Raw genomic sequence first — 9,298 nt, 5'->3', positions numbered from 1 at the left:
AACCTGCATAAATCACAATTCAGACCCAGACGTTGTGTCCACTGTTCACTTTCTTTGCAAAGCAATACATTTTTCACAATATGCTTCCACATTAGTTTGTTAGGCATGCAGGAAGACTGTAAATAATCGTACAAGTAAAACTGCAAATCGTAATTATGAAAAATATTCCATACATCGTGTATAAACCCTCTTTTGGACTTATAAATACTAAGATACATATGCTATATACGTAACAAAAAAAACTGTTTTGCAGTACATTGAGATTTTACATTACACAAAGCAGCGAAAATCGTAGTTTGCATTGTTCTACATACAGAGAAAGTGATGGTAAACCTAACTTTCCCAGTACAATAACCGACCTAGTGCGAACTGGGAAATTTTGCATAAGTTTTGCACAGAAATGGTGTGTGGTCTCTGAACGACGCCATTCAGTAGAGGAAAGCGCGAACCAGAGCTCACAGCCAAATAACGCTCTTGGAAGCACGATTGATTTATAGAGTTTCAAACTTGTTAAAGGACTAAGTCCTGAACCAAGTAAGTTACACTACATAAGAGCAAAGCATTCCCCACGTAACTTATGCACAACTTCATCCAGCTCTGGACGACCTGGACTGAATGTATCTACAAATATACCGACATGTGTAGTACTAGTTGACCCCTGTACTTCAGTTGGCCCAAGATACTACTTCCGCTTTGAATTAGTGTAGGCATTTTTCTTTCATTAGAAACAATAGCAACAGATTTTGATGCATTGTACTTAAATCTCCATTTACCGCTGTATAGATAACAGATACACATCAAATTATCCAAGTCGCTTTTGCAAAGTGAAAGTAGGACGATATCATATGTCTGGGTAGGACAAGTAACGTTAATGTCATGGACAGAAAGTGCGAATTTTGAAATACAAAGTTCATTCAACAAGTCATTAATGTTGACAGAGTAAAGCCAAGGCGAGAGAATAAGCCCTTGACGGGTTCCCTGGGATATTGGGAACCATTTAGAAATTAAACATTGACAAAGAACTGCACTGTACATTTCTTTATACAGAGAAACTATCATATTGACAGTATCACGTTTAAAGCCCAAAAGAACAAGTTTAAAAAATAAACCTTCGTGCCAAACACAGTCGAAGGCTTTCGCCGCATCCAGGAAGCAAGAGTACAGTTTACTATTATTTTCACCATTGGAATATGTTAATCTTGTAGAAAATTAAAAATCATATCAAACTTCAGCAATTACTGTAGAATCATTTATTTTCGCGTGCTTAAAATTTCGTGGTTTTCATATACTGGCCTGTTTCAAGGAATCATATTTTGCTGATTTCTAATTTTCCCCTATTTATATCATACCATTTATGTATTTGTGGGGATTTAATATCGTGGATTTTTGTTATCCATGAAATAAACGAAATTTAATGTCCCACGAAAATGTATGATTTTACAGTAGCTAAAATTTGTGTATGTATCGTGTTTACTTGTTCAATGAACAGAACAACCATATGTTCAGGAAAAGTCGATCAGTGGTACACTACGTATACGTTACAATTGATACGTCATAATAATGATGCCAACGGGTCATAGCATTCATAGCTGATATAAATGCCATCTGAATGTAGTAGGATTATAAAAAGTGTCAATGCCATACGATGGTAAATTAAGGTGAATAAACATGTTCATTTATGTTGGTATAATGTATTATATACGCGACCTCAAATTCGTCACATATAGCGGCTTCTCCAAAAAAATGCATCACGTGATGTGCTACACATAAGTTGGTACAACTTTCATAATATATTTAGGACGTTGCTGAGATGGTTTGCAGGGCAGTACATATCATACAACATTAGGTCTTAGGTTGATAGCGAGAGTTCTGGAGATAGCGAAATAACTTTGTAAATATATAGGCCTTTTCAGTTTCTTATGTGTTGTCTGCAAATGAAGCTTATTTTGCCATATTAAATGAACCATGAAATTCGAAGCTTTTATTCCTTTCCCTAGTATTTTTCTAAATAATGACAACTGTCCTATCATTTAACGCATAGCCTTGTCTTAGTGATGTAGATGTGACGTAATATCTAATGGGGAATCGAAGTTTTTTTCTGTCATTTTGACAGTTGGTTTACTCTCTCTCTTGAACCGCCTGGTCGACTGTGCATGTTATAATAATAAGCCGCTTATGTGGGACCTCTGCAGAAACGAGGGTTTTCGTGTGCGTCTTCTGCTTAGGTGATATTGAAAAGGTCAAAGTTGAGTCTCTGTCCCCATGGCAACACTTGGTGTCTCCATGTATATCTTTCTTTTCACACTCTCTACCCGGTAGCAAAGGTTACATGTGGCCCCTCTAGACACAGGGACCTGAGAATTCGTTACAGATATATTTGTATATTTGTACCTAAACTAAGGTGTTCACTGTAATTTTACACGTTTAAATTACTCTGAACACCTTGGTTTAAATAGGTCCATATATAGCTAGACTTTGATGTAGGAGACAGGAGTATGTGATACACAGATCTTAAAAGAAAATCAAGATGGCATCAAGTCAGTTTTCGTTGTTTTACACCTTCTCATTGGAGCAAGGTAAAGTGCTATTTCCTCCAATTCCTTAAGCTGCTGCAACTCCTTCACTTATCAAACATGTCCATTGTCATCGTCGAAAATCCCGACCGTTTGATCAATGAACACTTTGACACTTTGGTTAATTAGAGGCCGGTACATCTAATTTAGGGCTGCAACGATACGCATACCTCACGATACGATACGCGTCGCGGTACGATACTTACGATACGATAGTAATGATTGAGTGCAGGATTTCATCGAATATTGTAAAAGGCTTCAGGAGTAATAATAATAAGAACACTTTATTCAAGTTGGATAAAAATTGATGGTTAATTTCAGTACTGTTAGTTGTATCGCGATGCAGGCAAACAAAACAATTTGATACGATACACAAGAAAGTCTCGCGATACAATACGATACGATACATCGTTGCATTTCTAACATCTATACTCTCGCTATCATTCATATCCTTCGATCGGTTTTTTCTTCGACTTGATCATTAGATAATCTGCTGCTAAACGTATCACCGAAATGGTTCTCCAACTTACAATCAATGACATGTTTCCCCCGCGTTAAGCTGAATACTGCAAACCGGGAAATTTTCGTTGCTGTCGTACTTTCGCCTTTTTCGCTCTTCTTGATGAGGATACACTTATTCTGAAAGAAAATATTTATACACGACATACTACATGTAGTCATAGCATGTACAGAGCGAAATTAATGCCGGGTGCATATGGATTTTACCAGTGATATCATAGGCAAATGTTTGACAGGGCGGACAGTTACCCGATATATAGAACGAAATCTGTTAAAAAAAGTTTGTACTGGATTGGACTTGACTTAACTATGTCGCATTGGTGGTAAATAAGCTCACTGATAATTTGGACGACTACCCAGGCATACTTCAAACATCGAGAGACGCCTGATGAACATGTCCCTCCTTTCTGTAATTAAACATGTATATATAATGATGTACATAAGTATTATATTGTTTCTCGTTAGCTGTGTCGCCCTTTCAGCTAACAATAACACAAACATATTCTCTTCCAGAATTGCCATTGAAACTAGAACACTGACAGGTTAGTAAGGGCCCCGTCTTGTGGCAATATATCCCCCATAATCATCAAGAAGCAATCTGCCCATATAGCTGAGCTTGACGTTTGACATTGGGAAGCAAAATAAACATTTTACATGTACTATGATGTGAGTCTTGTTTCCTTCCACCTCCGTATTTGCTTGGCTAACAGAAATGTAAATACTGGTGCAATACTCATTTGTTAGCTTTGATTTGTTTTATTTCACCTTATATACCTCCTCCATCAAGAGCCAGCTAGGGTCAAAGTCAGAGATCCACTTTGTCTTTGACCTTTGAACCCAAATGACCTTGACCATTAACCCGGTGACCCTGATCTTTGATCAGTTGACTTATTCTTTAATTCCAACCAACTTTGCTTCTTAATATCATAACAAAATGTTCTTCAGTGAAAAATACAAAACTTGACCTAAGGTCAGTTGACTCTGTGTTAAGTTCTGAACAACATTGCTTCATAATGTCATAACAAAATATTCATCAGGGAAAAGATACAAAATTTAACCTTCGCCTTTGACCTAGTGACCTTGACCTTTGGTCAATTGACTCCTTGTTTAATTCTGAGCAACATTGCTTCAAAGTGTCATATCGAAATGTTCACCAGTGAAAAGATACAAAATTAAACCTTGACCTTTGACCCAATGACCTTGACCTTTGGTCAGTTGACTCCTTGTTTAATTCTGATCAACTTTGCTTCATCATGTCATAACAAAATGTTTATCAGTGAAAAGATGTAAAATTTGACCTTGACCTTTGAACCTAATGACCTTGACCTTTGACCTTTAATTTTTACCTCAATGTGTATTTTTGTAAACTGAACATCTTGACCAGGTTTCAAGTACATCGGTCAATAAATAACAAAGTTATTAGCCAGGATCAAAATTTGTGGACGGACAGACAGACAGACAGACAGAAAGATTACTATAGGGCACCCGTATCTCCGATACGGGGCCCTAATTATCCTGAATTGGCTAAGCCTTTAGCTATCTTCCTTCGATATGAAGGTGTCCTCTCAGCCAACTTCCTGCTCCCGATTGCTTAGCCCGAGTTTCCTCTGGCCCTGGCACCAGACTTAGACATTTTGACAGACAGATGTCGGGTGTGGCAGATATCTATCTGTCATAATGTCCAAGTCTGATGTCAGGACCAAAGGAAACTCGGGCTACCGATTGCTATTCGCAGCAATTAGCCGAGGACATTTCACGTCTTTGCACCTTCTAAAGCCACAAAATGGCGCTGGGTAACACGCTTCGTATGTTTACTCTTCTCTTTATACATGAAAATATACTATGCTCTTCATTATAACGATAGCATGATCTCTATAGTTGACAACCCCAAGACTATAACTGAATCCATATATCTATACGCAAGACATCCCGATCCATATTTTAGTAGGCGACGACAAACATTAATAGCTTGATCGAGTTTCCTCTGGCCAACCTAAAGACATCTATCTGTTAAAATGTCCAAGTCTGGTGTACATGTCAGGGCCAGAGGAAACTCCCACTGCATACACTGTACACATGAACCGAGTAATATATAAAACCACATATTCGTTGGACCAAATATATTCTACTTAACCTACGACGTTCCTATGTGGGCTATACAGATATAATTATCGCCCACCCTACATGTTAAGGTCTAAGGCCAAACTCACAGGTGCTAATACATGTATGATGTTTATATAGTATTTACACAACACACCAGTGTGTCCATCAACTTAACTTAAAACTTAAGTTTTGAACTTTACCAATTGGAGCAGTATGCTAATTAGATATGCATGGTTTCGGCTCAACTTCACACTTAGCCTCTGTCCTCATATAAAGTATGTGCTCACCAAGTTTCATCAAAATTGAGTGTGATATTTAAGCAAGTTATTTTGTTGAAACGATCAAAAGTGTCGACGGACCGACGCCCCAAATACCATTATATGTCCGTAAAAAACCCCAACACAAATCACTGGTTTAGATATTTTAAAGCTTTATTTTACAAATTAACTAGAAACACCAAGTGTGGACATCTTTACTGACTAAGTTCATATCTTGGAATTCACTGTACATTGTGTATATAATGCTAAGAAAAAGATTCTTCTTTTCCATGTCTTTTGTAATTCAAATTACTTGAGGTAATTATATTTCAGACATAGAGTTATACTAATTGTAATAAGATATAAGATGTTATGGAGCGCATGTTGAGAGATATTTTTTACAAATTCAAGTCCCTCGCAAATGTTCAATACTTTTGAGAAAATGATTCAAACTGATACAAATCACTACAAATTAAATACCCGGGGGGGGGGGTAAGATGAATGAATAAATTGCATTTGTGGATTGATAGGATACCTTTCATGTGCAAGGTGTAGTGGATTCGTGTCTCATCAAACATGATCAGAGGGGACTCGTGTCTCATCAAACATGATAAGAGGGGACTCGTGTCTCATCAAACATGATAAGAGGGGGCTCGTGTCTCCTTGATCATGATAAGAGGGGACTCGTGTCTCATTAAACATGATAAGAGGGGACTCGTGTCTCCTCGAACATGATTATAAATCATCTAGTCTGACTAGAGGATAACCCTGGAGAGGGCGTTGGGGCCATTGACCCTTCAAAACTTAAATTGACCCCTCCATGTTCCAATATTCTTTTAATTTTACATAGAATGGCCCCTCTTAATTTTGATATTGACTGAAAATTGCTGAAAATGGCCAACTGCTCATAAATTCCAGGATTTTCACTGCGACTGATATCAAACTAAATAAATCTTGAATTCAATTTAATATAAACAATCATGTATATATACACATGTATCAGGCTACACCCATCACTATGCTTTGAAAAGATGTGATAATGTGGTATGCAATTATATACAATTAAAATGAATATCTATACCACAATATACAGTTGAAATAAAGACACAGAAAGTACTTGTATAACAGTCCAATGATTCAATGGTAATAATTTTGACAACTTACTTTACTGATTCGGCACACTGTGTCTTTGTTAATTGTTTCAGCCTGTAATATTCAAGATACCGGTCATTTACACTCATTGCACCACAAAGGAAACAAATATTTTCGAAAGCTCGCAACATAAGTTTTCAATTTCTGTTTGTGTTCTAAACATCCATTAAGGGGCGGAATGGGGAAACATGTTACCCATCCCCCTGACTTTCTGCAGTATTAGAGTGCAACGGGGCGAAATTAACAACTCAATTTACTGATTCAGCACACTAGGCCCTAATGATATATTTTAACCCTTTCACCCCTAGGTAACTTTAGTAGACTCTACCAAACATGTATCTGGATGAGTCCATTCTGGTCTACAATGGTGAAAGGGTTAAGCGGTTCAGAGTCGTGACACTGGTCATTAACGCTCTCTGCGTGACAAGGAAACAGACAAATAACTTTTCAATTTCTGTTTGTGTTCAAAACAAACTTAGCCTTTATTATTAATTTTTGAAGTTGTTTGCATTTGTTTGACGTTGATTATGATCGCAGTTAAATAAAAGGACAGTAACAACATAATATTGGGTGTGGTTCATAGGTATCTTCACAAGAGGTATGAAACTACATGGCATCTACACATGCAGGATATGTTGAAATCCAACGTATAATTTAGTAGTAGAATACTGGCCGTTTTCGTTTATCACGGTCAAAACAGATTAACCGGTTGGACCAGAGTTGTCCATTTATGAAATAAGGTCGGACCGATTAATCTGATGCTACTTTCAGGCGAGCCTTGACGAAGCCTTGCAAGGCCTGCATCACCATTTGCAGGTCCGCTAGGATTTATACAAAAAAAATGCATTTAAAAAATAAGAATTCCACGGAAGTGGATGTGTCGCCTGCGCAGGACTTGCTTAGCACTGCATGAAGTTTGAGTTTGATCGGCCCAAGGAAACTCAAGTTATCCACAAAAACAGATTTTCTATTTATAGTAACAGTGACCTTGACCTATAACATTCGGACCTGAAAAGCAATCCCAAGCAAGCACTTTTGGTAAGGAAGCACTGCATGAAGTTTGAGTTTGATTGGCCCAAGTAAACTCAAAGTTATCGCACGAAAACAGATATTCTATTTATAGTACAGTGACCTTGACCTTTGACCTTCGGACCTGAAAAGCAATCCCAAGCAAGCTCTTTTGGTAAAAAGCACTGCATGAAGATTGAGTTTGATCGGCCAAAGGAAACTCAAGTTATCGCACGAAAACAGATTTTCTATTTATAGTAACAGTGACCTTATCGCACGAAAACCTCTGTGCGGACGCCGACGCCGCCGACAAAGCAATACCTTTGTGTCACCAGCTTTTCGCAGGCGACACAAAAACCTGAGCGTACCAGATGTTTCGCATAAACGAACAGGCCCCTGGATAAGACGTTATAAGTAAAACAAGGGTCATAATTCTTTTTTTATCAATGGACGCAACAAGGTAATTATACATCCTGATAATGTGTATGTGTAAAATCAAGATAGGTTTCATTAGAAGTGGGGTAGTACTTCGTGAGAATTAATGATAACATTCTATCTACAGACAGGCAGACAACCTGAATCCAATATACTCACTCCTTCTTGCTACACCTTCGTAGTTGCATGATTATAAATTGAAAAATATTTTAGAGCCATTTTAAAATACATGTACAACATTTGTCTTTATATAAAAACATAGTAATGTATGAAAAAGCACTTCCCTTCTTACAGAAACACACTCGACAAAAATGACCAAAAAAACAAACGACAAAATGCAAAGCAATAAATTAAAACCGGATAATGTAAAATAATGATTATGCATGCTCATTAAAAGGAAAGTACATTTATCTTGTATTTACAAGTAAAAATTTAACGACCACATAAAGCTATTTAAAATTACATCTGTCATTTTCCACCTGTCTAAAGATCATTTCTTATCATATATAAATATACTCTTTGGCAGGTTATTTTTGTGGACATTTCCCCAAATTGGCGGCTTCATATTTACATTGCCCGAAATTAAAAATTCCTACATCAATACATATTTTATATGTATATATATATATATAGATATACACTCTCCACTTTGGCTCTCTGCACCTCTAGAATTTGTGGTAACAAAAATGGAAGGCTCGATGTGTGCCACCTTGTTGATGAGACAAGAAGACTAGTTCGATCCTTTGATGTACATCAAAAGAATCTGTCGATCGGGTAGCAGTAAAAATGGACTGGCTTTGAAGTCGGGTGTCTCTTCTCTGTAATCTTCGAATGACATGTATCAGCCTAGTGATTGGTCAGGTTTTTTTTTACCCGAGACCAATCAAACAGCTATCTTTGTGCTTTCAATTTTGCTATGACATATATCAGGGGTTTTGAGAGGAACAGTGAGCGTAACCCCTGGTGAGTGGAGTATCGAGGAATATTAGGAGAAGGATGACATCATTAAATACGACTGCTGTGCCTTTCAATTTCTCAACTGTATGTTTATGCTGTTATGTTATTGCTAATGCAGCTAGCCCTAGAGTAAGATCACATTTTATCACATTATGTACTGTGTTATCCAGTGAATATACCCATGTCATATTTTGTTGCGCATTAACTTATGACATCACAGACTTATGCACTGGAGTCAAAATGGAGGCATTTTACATTTCAAGGTTGTATAAAAATTATCATTTTACACGATTA

Source organism: Mizuhopecten yessoensis, unplaced genomic scaffold (assembly GCF_002113885.1).
Source record: "Mizuhopecten yessoensis strain PY_sf001 unplaced genomic scaffold, ASM211388v2 scaffold8071, whole genome shotgun sequence".
Lineage (NCBI taxonomy): Eukaryota > Metazoa > Mollusca > Bivalvia > Pectinida > Pectinidae > Mizuhopecten > Mizuhopecten yessoensis.
The sequence above is the reverse complement of the archived record's forward strand: the minus strand, read 5'-3'. Positions refer to the sequence as shown.